We start from the raw sequence: 16,808 nt of genomic DNA on the forward strand, positions 1-16,808 counted from the left end.
GAGTTGATGCCTTGGGCTCCATTGGGAGAAAGGGTGAGATATAATTTTAATACATAAAATAATAAATAATGTGGTGCCCTTCAGATGTTGCTGGACTCTGATTGCATTGGGCCTCAGCCAGCATAGCCAATGGCTCAAGGATGCTCACAGCTGTCACTCAAGAGCAGCTCGAGGCTGCCATGCTGACTACATCCGATGTGCAGAGACAGCATAGATCTGTGGACACATAAAAGGCAGCCAACCTCCTCATGCCCTGTTTGTAATTGCCTGGGTCCCTCTGCACGACTGCATTTGGAGATGGCGTGCCCGACGAGACAAGGCTTTGATCTCTTCCAGCAGGACTGTTTCATATGATAAAGTAGCTCAGCAAGAGATGCTCTCATTAAGCAATGGGTGGGAGGGAAGGAGACACGCAGCCCGGAGAGGTGTCATCCTTGTGGCTTTTTGTGCGGCAGAGATTTTGCTTTCCAGAACATCCTGTCGCCTCTTCTTTACTAGATAAGATCCCAATTCCTGGACATCTTGGGAGGAGCATAATTAGCCCCAAACAAATCTGCAACTAATTCTGATTTTAGAGTTTGAAAGAGGTGCATGGACCATGACTCCGACAGCTGCGGCGCATGGCTGCAGCTGCCTGCATGAAAAGTTGGCCCTAGGGCGAAGGAATGTCAGTGGTGCCCCTTAAATCTCAAGTTCTTCTTGCAATGCTCTTACGATATTTTTGAAGGCTAATGACATCAGAACCTGAACTGCTAATTGAAAAAAATTTGGGAGCTTCCAAAAAAAGGCCAAACTAATTTGCTGTCATAACAAAACTGATTGGCCTTATGTTCATAAGAGAAAGCAGTACTTTAAAAAAAAGAAGTCCAGGAGAGATCAGAAAGAGAAAAGCTCCTAGCCCCCATAACGTTATAATTCAGGGACATCCAGGGTCGGATTTAGATGAAGAGAGACCCTAGGCTACTGCACCTGTGAGGCCCCGCCCCAATCCCCCACCTCATGACTAGAAGAAAATGGAAATGTTATAAACAAAATTTAGTGAAGCCAAGGATGACAATGGGTATTTAAAATTCTGCAATTCACAATTTCTCCTTTAAAGGACATCAGAAAACTTCATCAAAATTGGTTTGTCTAAGTTTGTCACTTTCAATGTGCAGAATGCTCAGTGTACACAACCTCTCTTGAGACATTGTGGCCCTTAAATCATTTTTAATTCTTTTGAGTCTTGAAAAACTCCTCTATCCCCAGCAGTTTGTGACCATAAAGCTAAGAAATAGCTGCAAGATTGCTTCCACATTAGGAAAGGCCACCTGAATTTTTTCCTTGTATGTTGTTGTTGTTTAGTTGTTTAGTCGTGTCCGCCTCTTCGTGACCCCCTGGACCAGAGCACGCCAGGCACTCCTGTCTTCCACTGCCTCCCGCAGTTTGGTCAAACTCATGCTGGTAGCTTTGAGAACACTGTCCAACCATCTTGCCTTCTGTCGTCCCCTTCTCCTTGTGCCCTCCAACTTTCCCAACATCAGGGTCTTTTCCAGGGAGTCTTCTCTTCTCATGAGGTGGCCAACGTATTGGAGCCTCAGCTTCAGGATCTGTCCTTCCAGTGAGCACTCAGGGCTGATTTCCTTCAGAATGGATACGTTTGATCTTCTTGCAGTCCATGGGACTCTCAAGAGTCTCCTCCAACACCAGAATTCAAAAGCATCAATTCTTCGGTGATCAGCCTTCTTTATGGTCCAGCTCTCACTTCCATACATCACTACTGGGAAAACCATAGCTTTAACTATACAGACCTTTGTTGGTAAGGTAATGTCTCTACTTTTTAAGATGCTGTCTAGGTTTGCCATCGCCTTTCTCCCAAGGAGCAGGCGTCTTTTAATTTTGTGACTGCTGTTTCCTTGTATATAATTTGATAAAGGTCTGTATGGTACAGAGAGTGCTCTGCTGTAAGCCTATGGCTTTGTCTCACGTACAGGTGAAAGTGCAAAGTTAAATAAATTTCAGGTCTATTATCTTCTGGGTATGCTTCCATCAACAGTTCAACACCTTGCTGAATTTCTTGCTCAGATGCTTTCAGAATAGCAAGAATGGAAAACAATTGTGCAGCATCACTGTATACACAGTACTTCTTTTTAAATTGGCTTCAAGTGCATCTAATATAGAAATATAGGAATAAAGGATTTAATCGTTCTGCCCTGACACTGAGGTCTAGCACCAAGGGCCTTCTGGCAGTTCCCTCACTGTGAGAAGCCAAGTTACAGGGAACAAGGCAGAGGGCCTTCTCGGTAGTGGCACCCGCCCTGTGGAACACCCTCCCACCAAATGTCAAAGAGAAGAACAACTACCAGACTTTTAGAAGACATCTGAAGGCAGCCCTCTTTTGGGAAGCTTTTAATGTTTAACTGACTACTGTATTTTAATACTTTGTTGAAAGCCACCCAGAGTGGCTGGGGAAGCCCAGCCAGATGGGCGGGGTATAAATTATAAACTATAATAATTATTATAATACTTCTGAATACCAGTTGTGGCAGCCACAGGAGGAAAGAAGGTCTTCCTTGTGGGTTTCCCACAGGCACCTGGTTGGCCACTGTGAGAACAGGAAACTCACAGCACAATCGTAAGCACTCAGAAGTCCTATTGAGCTCAAAAGGGGATTTCTTAGTATGCTTAGAAGCGCCACTGATTTTCATGCAATACAGTGCATTGTGCCATACAGTGCACCATGCAGCCTACCTTACTAGGCTGTTGTCAAGATTACAAATATATTTGTAATGGTTGGACCACTAATCCTAATAAAAAAGAATGAGAAAGGCAAATTCTAAACACCGCTGCGATTTTGATTAGCCTAGTCTAGGCATGGCACCTCTCCAGATCCATGCTGGAAGGCCAATTGACTAGAATCATAGAATTACTGATATGGAAGGGAGTCATCTAATCAGCCACCCCCTGCAAAGCTCGACTCTTAACAGTGGTCTCCCATCCAATTTGAAACCACATCGGACCCTGCTTAGCTTTGACAAATGTGCTAGCTGTTCTTGTTTATTGCAGCAGGTTTGTCCCTTTACTGCTTTTGACAATAATGTATCTGTTTAATTATTTGGTGGTGCTCCCTGATTGCGTCCCAGTGGCCATGAAGTTCCAGGGGCCACGGCTGATGAATCCATGCATTCCAGAGGTCGTGCGGTTGCAACATTTTTACTTGAAGCAGAGTGCACAATCCATATTTACTTTTCATTTCCAGGCAGTGCTGAACAATCACATCTCGTTATTCCAAATTTTAATTTAATAATTTATTATTATGTAGCTAAATACCTCTCTCTCTCCACTCCCCATCTCTGTGCCATTTCTTGCAGTTGCTTTGTCTGGAAGTTGGTGTAGAGATGAGACCTCATTCTAACTGCAATTAGGAGTTAATGCACTCAACTGGGGGGGGGGGGGGAGAGAGAGAGAGATAGAAAAACTGACGTCATTTCACGAACATAAGCATGTCAGCCAACCTTTCTTTCAGCCTTCCCTGGTGGTCTAGTGGTTAGGATTCGGCGCTCTCACCGCCGCGGCCCGGGTTCGATTCCCGGTCAGGGAATGACATTTTTTAAAGAAAAAAGAAATCCAGGCACATTTACAAAGGGCGAGGAGCTCGCTTTGATTTTAGCATTTGCTTCTGCACTGGCTGCTTTTCATTCCCTGAATGCAATACTTTCCAGGCTTTTGCTTCTTCTTTTTTTTTGCATTTGGAAGCGTGCACCATCCGCTCGATGCACGCGCCCTGCTTTTTCCAAGGGAGGCCGCCGCCGCCGGCTGCACCCTTCAAGCTCGCTCCGCGGCCGCGCGCACGCTTAAGAGGATTGCCGCCGCCGCCATGAACGAGGCCGGCGAGCGCGCTTTGCAAGGGGGAAGCCCGCCCCGCGCGCCTCTGCAGCGCCAGGCTGCGATCCCGCGCCTCGTTGCTCCCGAGCAAGCCCGGCCGGACTCGGCGGACCTTGCTCCCGAGTAAACACGCCTAGCAAGGCTCAGCAGAAGCGGGGTGCCCGGGGGGGGGGTCCCCGATCGAGGATGCGCGCTGCAAGGAGATGCTTCGGGGCAAAGATTTGTGGGGCTACTACGCACCCCGCACATTGCCCGGGGCGCGCCTCCCCCGGCCTCCTCCCGCGAAGCGCCTCCTTGCAAGGATGAAATGATTATTGCCATTGGCGCGCCCGCGGGCGCCCCGCATCGCAGCCCGCACCTGGACGCGAGCACGCCCACCCCTCTGATTTGTGCCGGCAACTTTACTCAAGCTTAACACCTGACGTCTACTCAGAAGTAAAAAACAAAAACCATCCCAAATAGGACCCCCCAAGTCAGAGGGTCTCCGGGACTGACGCCCCACCTTTCCTTGGGATTGCGGGTGGTTTAGGATTTCCAAGAAAATTAAAACCGACGGTTGTATTATTATTATTATTATTATTATTATCATCATCATCATCATCATCATCATCATCATGCACGGCGTCCCCCCTTCATTTATTTATTTGCAAAGCGCACGCCCCTCCTGGAGATTCCTGCATTGCAGGGGGGGGGGTTGGACCAGACGACCCTCGGGGGGTGGGGCTCATCCAGCCCCCTTTCCCAGCTCCACAAGTTTTACGATTTCCCAACTCCTTCCCCCCCCCCCACTCCTCTTTGCAATTTTTGCTGCATGCCCTCCCTTCCCCTCCTCTTCTTTTCCTCCTCCTGCCGGAGAAAGGGACGCGGACGGATTGACAGGCAGGCAGGCAGGCAGGCGCGCTCCCGCTCCCGCTCCCGCCCGCGCCCGCGCCCCCGCGCGCTCCCTTCCCCGAGCCTCGCCTGCGCCAGGCTGTCTTCTCCTGCGCGAGGGAGGGGAGCGCGCGCGCGCACGCAGGCACGCAGGCAGGCACGCACGGAGCCCGGCGTACGGGAGCGAGCCCCGCGCGCGGGGAGCCTCCGGAACAGCCCGGCGCGTGCCCGACCCTCCTCCTCCTCCTCCTCCTCCGCGAGCGCGCACGCTGCTGGCTCGGGTCGGCGTCGTCGTCGTCGTCGTTCCTCTCTCTCTCTCTCTCTCTCTCTGCTCGGTGCCGCCGCCGCTGCTGCCGCCGGCCCCCTTCTCCCCCCGAGGAAGGCAGCTGCGCAGGATCCGACCCCCCGAGCCCAGCCCGCCGGGAGACGCCGACGGAGGAGGCGGAGGATCCGGCAGGTGAGGAGGGCGCCGCGGAGGAGGCCCAGGCGGGGGGGGGGGAGGAGGAGGAGGAGGGAGAAGCCATTGCGGGAGGGGCTCGGGGTCTCTCTCTGTGGCGCATTGGGGGGGGGGGAGAGCTGTGGGGAGGGGGGCGTGTGGGGAAATGGAGGGTGGGGGGTGGGCGAGGAGGAATTGGGAGGGGTCGTTGAGGGTGGGGGGCAAGGGGTGACGGGGGGTGGGGGGTCAGAAGGAATGGAAGGTGAGGAGTCATGGAAGGGTGTGTTTGAGGGTGGGGGGAATGGGGAGGAATGGGGGGGTCGTTGAGGGTGGGGGGCAAGGGGCGACTGAGGCTGGGGGGAATGAAGAAGGTTTGTGGGTAGGTGGGGGGTAAGGAGGAATGGAAGGTGAGGAGTCATGGTGTTTGAGGGTGGGGGGCAATGAGGAGGAATTGGGAGGGGTCCTTGAGGGTGGGGGGGGGTTGAGGAGGAATTGAGGGTGAGGAGGAATTGAGGGGAATCCTTGAGGGTGGGGGGGTGAGGTGTGAAATGGGGAGGGGGGGTGAGTGAAAGAGAGGGGAATTAGGGGAGAAATTGAGGCCCACCCCTAGAGGTGTGGGGAGGGGGAAGAGGGAGAAGAAGATGGGGGGGTGTTTTTTTTGGGGGGGTGGGATGTAGTCAGATTGTGGTAGGTCAGAGGAGTGCAAGGAGGTGGGGTGGGGAATGGGGTCGTTCATCCAGGGAAGTGGGGAGGGGAGAAGAAGGGATGAGGTGGGTTTGGGAAGGGCTGGCAAAAGAGGAGGAAGGGGAGATGGGGAGGGGAATTGGGGGGTGGCTTTTGCACTGAGGCGGCTGCTGCAGTTGAAGGGCAGAGAGAGGGCTGCTGGTTGGGGTGGGGATGACAGAGGAAAGCGAGGCTGGAATTAGGTGGCTGTGGGCAGATCATGCATAGGGCCAGTTGGGTGTTTGTGAAAGAGAAAGTGTTGGGGTCGGAAGCTTCTGTTCTTCCTGCATGACATAACATCCTCTCTATGCCGGCCCCCCCCCCCCGCCAGAGTCTGCCTGGTGATGAGGACAGCCCTGTTAATGCCGATAGACAGATTGCCAAGAAAAAGGCCTCAAGTCATTGGGAAGAAACTACGAGGGGGGCAAAAGAAAGTGAGGTGGGGCTCTGTTGCAGATGTGTGTGTCTGCATGCATGTGCTCCTCGACATAATGTGGAGAATGGGGTTGAAAAAGTGGTAGTTCCTGCAGGGGAGAGCTGGTGGTTTATTCTTGGGAACCTCTTTCATCCAAGGTAGGCTGGGGGAACTCCTCATCCCTTCACTGACGTACATATACTCTGTGCCAAGGGAAAGCTATTATCATAGGTACGTGCTCAAGCTCCCTTCTCATGCAGTTCCAAGATAATTAAAGATTAAAAAGCTCACAGATTATATAAATAATGGTCTTATATTTAGGATTGCTGTGTATTCACTGTGATTGATCTGGCAAGTGACATGGGTGGGAGAGAATCAAGAGGTCTTGTCTCCCTAATAGATGATTCCACAGAATCATTGCACATTGGAGTTTTTATGACGTGATGCATTAACTGCATCCATGGAATGAGTTTGAGAGTTGAATTTGCGTTCTCCCTTGTCTGGTTTTGACTGGTGGCCACCAAATATTTTAGCCTACCCCCCCCCTCCGATAGTGCCTTTAAATGTTGCTGGATGAAATGAGCAAGGGCTGTGAGTCAGAGCAACACTTAGTTGTCTCTTCTGTGCTTTATCAATACCTTGCAGTTGTAGACATGGTGGAACAATTCATTTGACATACTACTGGAGCATGTTATGTTGCTGGAGCCAGTTTTCCCCCTGAGGAAGAGGTGAAAGCCATCCATGCCAGCTGCTGGCGCTGTGACACAGAAGGGACTTTAGAAGCTTTCACATCTTGCTTGCATTTTATCCACCGAAGTATCAGTTTGCAGTTAATGTGTACTGCTAGCTTTTGCTGTAGGTCTCTGCATTTTGTGCTGTGTCTCAGGCTGCGAGCTCTGTAGTATAATGTGTATTCAAGGGTAAAAGACAAAGTCAGTACATCATTTTGAACTAGTGTGAGATGAAATCTGCCTTATCTGTTCAAGCTGTTTTATTGCTTTAATTTTCTCCTTGGACTCTGAAAAGGTGAGGTTGCCTTTCATTTATGACACAGCAGTTGGTCACTGAAGCAAAGCAATGTAAGATAGAACTAGATTGGTCATCTACTGATGAGCTTGGCAAATATAAAGCATTAAAGAAATTAAGCTCTGGTTTGGGATGAGAATCAGAAAGGAGCTAATGGTTGTATTTATGCATTTTCAATCATGTAAAACTTGGCATCCGCCTTTAAGCCCAATGTTGGACCTAGGAGCTACTTTTAAATGATTTCTGAATACATGTCTTTTTCTGTTCCCTTTTCTTTGAAAGAGAAACAAAACAGAAAACCTCACAAATGTAAAGGTTAGGGAAGTAGCCAATGTGGAGCCCTCCAGAAAGTGTTGGGCTATATTTCTCATCAGCTCAAACCAGTTTGGCCAGTAGTTCAGGATGATGAGAGTTGTAGTAAATCAAGGCACCACATCAGCTACCCCTGGGTTAGACTGTGCTCCTTTGTGGGCCACAGGCCTCCAATTGGAGGCCAGGGCTGACAAGCAGAATATTTGAGTTCAACTGAATATTGCTAGTGATGCATGATTCATTTCTTTTACAGACTCTCATAAAGCCAATTCAATTAACAAATGGTTATAGCACATTTTAATTTATTCGGTGCCTACTGAAAAGGGAGATTAAAATTGAGGAAGAAGCAGGGTGGGAAGTGAAGGTGTTGCTCTTAAATTTGCATCAACAGAATATGTTTTAATTCAGTAAACTGAAGCCATAGCTAAATTAATTTGCCCTTAATGGGAAAACCTTTGTGGGCTTCTGGGAGGTGGTGGGGGACTTATTCTGCACTTCTCTATAGTGTGGCATTTTCATTTGCAGCTAAATTGCTTTACCACATTAAGCTCTGTAACTTCCCATCCTTTCAAAACTGGGCCAGTTTGGAAATCAGTTGGGCAAGAAAATATGTACAAAACTATTGTAGGCAGCTTCTCAACTTTATTTGGTTCTCTGTTTCTCCAATGAAATGTTGGATTGTGGATTGAGTGGTGACCATTTGTGCATTAAGTCATGATATTCTTGTGAGCGGAAGCTTCTCAGTTGCACAGCTGCTGGTTCCCAGTGATCTGGCTGCTTTATCACCAACCTCTCTTTATCTACCCATGTGTTGTCTGGTAAACTGAGACAATTCTATTGTATTTTGGAAATAGAGAGAGCTCTCATGCATACATATGACATCTTTCCCTGTGCTATAGAAATGTAATCTGTGGGTAAATAAGAATCCAGGAAAGATAACGTGTCAATTTCCTGCTGCCGTGGCCGCAGAAATTATTTCTAGTTTCCTGTCTTCAGTTATGTATGCCATGGTTAATGGAAGCTGATGGCTCACACATGCCTTTGTCAATACTGAACAGAAGACTGATAACTGGTGCCTGAAAGAGAAGGGTAAGCCTTTCTAGCACTGAGATGTTACAGGCTTTCAGTTCCATGTCTTTGAGGGTAGGGAAGAGCATAGTTACTGAGCAAGAAAAGAAGCTGATGCAAAACAGAAGTCAATGCCAGAACTAGAGAGTTAGAGATGGAAGCATGGAAGTGTCTTCCAATAAAAACGCAGATTGGGTCGAGTAACCAGGGTACCATTTTTGGCTTTCTCACCAGTCTGTATACCTCAGGGACGTCTGTCTATGCATGTGACAGTACATACTCTATATTATTCAGCCAATCATAAAATCACAGGCCCTTAAACTGTGTAGCAGGCCCCCCGATGGAGTGTGGGTGTAGGGGACTGCTTTGTCTGTGGGAGTTAATATTATTATTTGTTAGGTTTTTATCCTGCCCTTCCATCCAGGATTGGGGATGTCTGGGAATACGCATGTGCATTCTCTTCTTTCTTCCAGTAGGGACATAGCTAAGCATGAGACTTGACAGGAAGCAGCAGACTTATTGGGGGAATGTTGTAGCTGGTGAATCCACCCCTTTATGATGAGAGTAACTAAACATCTGTCTTCAGAATGTTGCTCTTACCAACTTGAATGTAACATTCAGGTCAATGTATGTAAAGACATATATGTGCATGACACCCATCATATATGTACAGTGAGGACTGCATGCATCTGCTACTCCAGCACACATACCGGATTGCTAGCCATAACTGTGTGACTTGGCCTTAAGAAACTTTAGATGACTGGCATCTTCTGTTCCCTTTTCTGAAAAGCTGTAAGGGAGGAAATCCCACCATAAGGATATACAGTGGTACCTCTGGTTACGTACTTAATTCGTTCCGGAGGTCTGTTCTTAACTTGAAACTGTTCTTAACCTGAGGCATCACTTTAGCTAATGGGGCCTCCCGCTGCCACCACACTGCCGGAGCACAATTTCTGTTCTCATCCTGAAGCAAAGTTCTTAACCCAAGATACTATTTCTGGGTTAGCGGAGTCTGTAACCTGAAGCATATGTAACCTGAAGCGTATGTAACCCGAGGTATCACTGTAATCAAAGCCCTGATGGATCAGCCCGGTGACCCATCTCATCCTGCATTCTGTACTCAAAGTGGCTCAACCAGATGCCTATGGACAGCACAAAAGCATGACTTGAGTACTCTACCCACTTGGGGTTCCCCAAACTGGTATTCAGAGGCATACTGTGACAGTAAAGGTTGAACATGGACAGCATTTCCCAGCTTAGTGGGGAGGTGAGTGTTATATGGGAAACATGAGGATTACCATCCTCAGGGATGATGATGTGGGAAGATTTGCAGGGGGAGTATCTGCCAGTTCTTATTCTTCTGGTCCATGTTATACCCTCCCTAGGATGAGAATGAGTGATTTGCCCAGCTAAACTCGTACTGGAACTAAGCCAAACTGAGTGTGTCGGGGACAGTTTGGGGAACATTTGCAGGTGAGAACTAGTGGCTGGGGGGAAAAAAGGGCACATTTCACCCACTGATCCCCCCTCTGTTCCCGGTATCCCCATTATTTTAACAAATGTAGGTTGGGCAACGGGTGTTTGCCCAGTTCTGATTTTACGCAGTTTGTTCACTTGTTCATATGGTTAGGAAGTTGTTAATAAAGTTAAGCTAAACCCAGCTTCCTCTTATTTAAGCTGCTTGTTGCTTGTGCTGCCTTTCTTTTTAACATTGTTTTAACTTTTTTTTAAAATTGTCAATATGCACCCTATACCTTTTCTCTAGGCTTAAAAATCCCCTGCTATTTGTCTTCTAATTTACAGCTTAGATTAGGCTTCAGTTTATATGTCGCCTTTCCAGAAGGAAATTGTGTTCATGGCAGATCACACTATGCAAGCTAAACAAACTGCAAAGCAGAAAAATAGTTAACACTCATTTCTGACTTTATATTTATTTATATCAACATGTATTTAAATCAAAGTTAAAGATACAACAACACAAACTCTGCATACATATTCAAATTAAACTATGCAAATGCTTTTATAATGCATGTTTTCTCAAACTTATTTTCGGATTATCACTGTCCGTGCAAAAAATCCATCCAAAACAGTAGTCAAAATGAGTAAAAAGTAGGCCTGTTGCTTCCTGGCTTGAACACATGTGATGACACTTCAATTATCAGGAGTTATAGTGACCGTTAACCTTTGCCCCATAGCATCCCATTTTTGTCTAATTTTGATTTTATTAAATGGTACCTGAGAATATTTTCATTCTTATCAGTGCAATATCTTTGTAAACTGCCTTAAGAGATTTGATTCATTAGTTTACAGCAGCATTTAATTGTGCTTCGGTGGGTTAATTGCCTTCTCTTATCTCTTCGATAACCCATAAGAGCAAAAACACCCCAAAAAACTTCCTAGTATGCTCCAGAAACAAAATGCATGCCAAGGCCATTCAGGAACAGATGCTGGTTGTGTCTTATGCAAAGACTTGCTGTATAATAGTCATAAATTGGGGTGGGACTAAATATGACATTGTTCACTGGTGTGCTGCTGAAAATGACAACCCCATGTTGAGTTTCTCCCACCACCTGTTATGTGTTGCCATACCTACATGTTATGGAAAAGGTGTCACACGCAGCACTTACCCTTCTGTTCTGTGTGTTTCCTGTGTGTGTTGTTGCAACTACTTCCAGTCTAAACAGGCTGTTGAGTACATCAGAACATTTATTATTATTGTTTTTAAAAATTACATTTGGATATTTTTGTTTTGATGTTTGGAGCAGCTTCTTGAAATTGAGGATGGTAAGCTGGTGACATCAAATCTCTGACTGCAGTCTTATAAGATTATTTACTCCAAAAAATGCAAATAGCTATTAACACATTTACCTCTGACATAGCTGATCGTGAAATGCTGACTTGCTGAATAAAGTAATTTTCTAAGTCATGTCTTGAGGCATCTGCAAATGTATCTATGGAAATGGTTGGTTGTTGGTTGCTTTTAGCTAATGACAAAAAGATGAAGTAAAGAATCAGAGTTTTAAGTTTTTGTTACTTAAACTGTCAAACCAGCAGTTCTTTTTAAATTATGTATGCCAGTTAATCCATTTTATGCTCATTATTTTTGCTCACTTTCAATTTTGAGTAGTCCGTAAAGAAGTCCAGGAGTTGGAAAGCACAAACACATTCTTGGTATGTTTAATTGAATCATGGTGGCATTTACTGTTGCATTCAGATTCTAAGCATTTGTGCCTCTGGAGCTCCATTTACTGTCTCTGCTATGCTCACATAATGGCTTCTGACCTTGGGCTTGTGACCCACTAGTGCATTAGGACCAAGCTATGAAATTTCTTACAAAATGTAGAATTTGCAAGCAGTTTGTTGACCTGCTGGGGAATCTTTTGAAGGAGAAGGTGATGTAGGAGACATATAACTGCTTGGCAATATGTTCTCTTTGCAGTGGTGGTGCATGGAATGTCAGTTTTACACGCTTAGTAATTAGGATGAGAATTACATTTCTCAACCATAGGTAGGTAGCCGTGTTGGTCTGCCGTAGTCGAAACAAAATGAAAAAATTCCTTCAAGTAGTACCTTAGAGGCCAACTAAGTTTGTTATTGGTATGAACTTTCATGTGCATGCACACTTCTTCAAAACTCATACCAATAACAAACTTAGTTGGCCTCTAAGGTACTACTTGAAGGAATTTTTTTGTTTTTCAACTATGTAATACATTAATTTGCTTAAACTGTGAAACTTGACCCACCAGCAATCTCCAACATTGTTTTCTTTTTCATACCTTATGGGTTTCACCTGTACTTAATGTAGAAAGACTGTTTCAGTTAAGCCTGCGGAATCCTGTGTCCAGAAAATGTAGGGAATTCTCAGTGCATGGAGCTGTCCAGCATGGGATAATGAAATCTTGAGCTTGGTTTCCTTACGAGCGATAGACTCGTAATCTGGGGAACTGGGTTTGCGTCTTCGCTCCTCCACATGCAGCTGCTGGGTGACCGTGGGCTAGTCACACTTCTTTGAAGTCTCTCAGCCCAACTCACCTCACAGAGTGTTTGTTGTGGGGGAGGAAGGGAAAGGAGAATGTTAGCTGCTTTGAGACTCCTTCGGATAGTGATAAAGCGGGATATCAAATCCAAACTCCTCCTCCTCCTTCTCTCTAAAGTGGAGTTTTAGGGTACCCAGACTCAAGAGTTACTGGATTCTACTCCTGATGGCCCCTTTATCTTTGAAAAATCAGCTTTGGGTGTGTGTGATGAAATAGGAGGGCAGAGAGGAGGTGTATAACCCATTCCCTACCTGCTGTGTTTCTTCTCCAGGTCACCCTTCCCAGTCACATTTCCCTTGCAGGATATCAAATGTGTTTTGGGGGCAGTAAGCAGATGTTTGGAGCCTAGCTTGAAGGGTGGCCAGATTGGTGGGTGATTCAGAGCAGAAAAGTGGGTGGAGAAAAGATTAATATCTCTCCCCCCCCCCCTTGCTATTTCTCTGCTAGGCATGACTTCCTCATGGAGATCCTTTTTTGGGTGTTGGTGGTAGGAAACAGCCATTATAATGAGTTACAAGCAAACATTTGTAATAAGTATCTCTGTCCTATTCCAGACATGGACAGCCTTTTGAAAAGATTTCCATAGAGAGGTGTGCATAAGACCGTATTACATTGAAGTAAAAAAATTCACAGAGCAGGTTCAGAGTTAGTGTCAATTCTTGCTTTTTTCTCTTGCTTATCAGTGTGTTACCCCAGATTTGTTAGCCTTGGGGAAACAGGTTATTAAGGGAGGTTGGCGTTTTTCCTTTTTGCTACATGCTCTCAGTACAGTGTTGAGGATGCTAGCTTGAATACAATGTGTTAGGAAGCAGGGCAGGAACAAGCCATAGTTGCAGAGATAAATTTGAAAATGTGGTGGCAAACTTGCTGATATGTTAGTCTACATCTGTATTGAATTTGCTTTTAATATTTTTAAAAATCACTTGTTTGCTGCTCTGGGCTCCTTTTGGAGGAAAGGTGGGATCTCAATTTAATAAATAAATAAAACACCGAAAGCAAGGAGTAGAGTAACAAAAAGAAGTATGTAGTCCATCTTTGAAGATTCTCATTATTTGTCTTTTCAACTTTCCCCGCCCTCCAAACGGCTCGTTTATGATTTCTGACAGTTGTGCGTAACTATATCAGATTTAAAGATCTTGTAGAAATGAGACATGTCCCAGTTTTCTTCGCCATCTGCCAATTGAATGAAAGCAACAAGAAATCTGCTTGTTTTGTGTACTTCACAGAATTGTAGAGTTAGTTGGAAGGGATCCCAAGGATCCTCAAGTCCAGCACCCTGCAGAACTGGCAAAAATGACAGATAGACTAAGAAAAAAAAACACAACAGAGACTTTGAAAAAGATTGGGAACCATTCATTTTATATTTGCAGAAACAAAGAAAGTCAATAGACTTGATGGCAGGATTTAAATAAACATCCACATTATCAGCATCAGAAAATGTTTAGAAGATAGTGAAATAGGATGGTGTATTTACTTTTATTTTTATGTTTTTAGGTTTGATGTTATGTTATTAATAACTTTTTTCTGTTGAGAGATAGCAAAGTGGGTGAAAATAGAAACAAACCAGAAGCGCAAGTTGGGGGAAGTCTTGGAGGGGAGGGAGGGAGGAATATATAGTAAATGTTAAGAATTTGAGATGTATGTAATGAATGAAAAAGAAAAATGAATAAATAAATAAATAAAGTCCAACACCCTGCAATGCAGGAATCTCATCCATGACAAATAGCCATCCAACCTCTGCTTAAAAAACTCCCAGGAAGCAGAGTTTGACACTTTCTGAGGGAGTCCATTCCATTGTCAAACAGCTCTTAGCCATCAGAAAGTTCTTCCTCATGTTTAGTTGGAATCTCCTTTTTTTTTAAACTTGAAGCCATTGATTTGGGTCCTACCTTCTGGAGCAGAAGAAAACAAAGCTTGTTCCATCTTCCTTGTGACAGCACTTTAGATATATTATCTAAGTCACCCTCCTCTACACATGTTCAAGTTTATCAGTATCCTCAAATTGTGGTGCCCAGAACTGGACACAGTACAAGTGTGGAGAACTGAGACTAGCTTTTATTTTTTTCATATATGAAAGAAGGTCCTGTCTCTCCCACGTGGTGTTAGACGGTTAATTTAGAAACTAAAATCCTGTTGGTGAAATGTTGCCTTCCTGTTTCCTGTTGTACATGCTTTTTTGATGTGTGTGTGTGGGGGGGGTTAGTAACATGTTTTAAGGATGCCAGATGCAGGAGTAACACTGCCTCGCTTATGTAACATAGTATTTAATTCCAAAACTTTTCCAGATAAAATATCTTGCATAGTTGCCAGTCTGGTTACTAACAGGGGCTGCTAAAAAGCAAGTATGCTAAAAATGGTCCATGAATCACCAGCTGTCCGTAGACCTGACAACCTGCTGAATGAAGCACTTTTGGGGAAATGAGCACCAAGGGGGGAGATGTCCTAGCATGGGTATAGCCTGAGAACTGCTGCTGTAGAATATCGGTGGAATTGAGTTCACAGGTGATACTATAATAGCACTTGCAAGGATGCCGATAAGATTGTGCCTAATAGTATAGTAGGTGCTTAAGACATCCTAGCACTGAAGAATTTAAAAACTGCCAGTCTCAAAGCTTTATAGACAGCCAGCTGAAATGAAAGTGATATTTCATAATTTAATTAAGATTTTGAGACCTCAATTTATCTTCAAGCTTTTAAATTTTGGACTAGAGAGCTTTTGTATTTTGAATCTCGTCAAATTTTGAATTGGAAGCTTTCATTTTAGCTTTCTTTCATAGCCACTACTCCTTTTTCTTAATTCACATTTTAATCTTATTTTGGTGATGTTGCATCAACCCCTTGTCCAAAGCACTATAAGATTTCTTGCTAGGTACTTGTAACTGGTCAGACATGAAAGTTCACTATAGACACAGTTACTTCACGCTTTGATACTGTGCATTAACTATAGCGTAAGTGGAAAAATAAACAAAATAAACTGTTTTAGAGTTGCAGTACTCCTGTCACTCAGGTAATTGATGCTTGTCTGAAACCTGGTAGTTTGTGTTTATTAAAAGCCTGGCAACAGTTATTCTTGCAGGCATAATGCTGAACCGTGGTTTATTTTCCTTGACTGCTGTTTATTCAATTTCTTACTTACCACATCAGGCCTCGGAGCAGGGTACAGCAATTTAAAATTCAATATTTAAAACAGTCTAAAATGAATTATAGCCACAAGAATAGGGTAGGCCCTAAAAATCTATATTTCAGGTATCAAGGCCGGATCAGATGTTTATTATACCTCAATATAAAACCTAGGTTAAGGACTGCTTCCAAGTACCTCCTTTGAAGTGAATCTTCATGAAGTAATTAAGCATCTGCTTCACTGAGGGAAGTATGAAAAACTGTTGCCCCACTTACCCAACCTCTATGCTTGCAGGTGACAAGTTTCATGGTTGACTTTTGTATGCTCTCAAGGGCAAGACTTAGCTCAGTAAACTAACCAATGGCTTCCATGACCCAACTTGGATATAATGATAAACTGCAGTTTCGTTCTATGTGAGGGAGCCTTGGGCTTGCTCCTGTCTTTGGGGACTGGAAGCACCTGCTTCCTGTTTTTCCTCTAACCTCTGTTTATTGTTATAGCTGGAAAGGACAAACTATGGTCAGCTTTAATGGTGGTTTATTAAAAGAAGGAAGGATTGAAACTGATTTATGGTCTTGGCTTGTAATAAACTATTGCTTAATGCAGGGGTAGGAACTGTCATGGAGTTCTACTCATTATTGACTCAGAGCAGAACTCCAATGTATAGTTAGCAGAGTAAAAACTTAAACATGTTGCAGGATTCCCCAAAAAATAGACCAGAGGCAATTAATTTCATCCAGCAGAGCTTTACTGCTACAGAAGGCAAATGAGCATAATAGTCACAAATCCAATACATTCAGGATTGGCACTGTCCGTAAGAAATCCAGCTGCAGCAGATTTATCTTAAACTTACAATAACTTATAATGTTTAAACCTCAACATTAATCATACTATGTACAGAACACCACACCAGAAGGAAAAGAGATAGAAAGGGAA

General features: G+C 44.7%; 1 protein-coding gene across 1 annotated transcript in view; it reads left to right on the plus strand.

The window, feature by feature from the left end:
* Positions 1-5,143: 5,143 nt before the first annotated feature.
* Positions 5,144-16,808, plus strand: part of DNAJC5 (DnaJ heat shock protein family (Hsp40) member C5) — a 48,722-nt gene continuing 37,057 nt past the window's right edge. Inside the window, exon 1 of the mRNA XM_081868147.1 lies at positions 5,144-5,191. The gene's annotated coding sequence lies outside the window, so the exon portion shown is untranslated. The remainder of the gene's footprint in view (positions 5,192-16,808) is intronic.

This window comes from Podarcis erhardii, assembly GCF_964252035.2.
Source record: "Podarcis erhardii genome assembly, chromosome: 6".
NCBI lineage: Eukaryota > Metazoa > Chordata > Lepidosauria > Squamata > Lacertidae > Podarcis > Podarcis erhardii.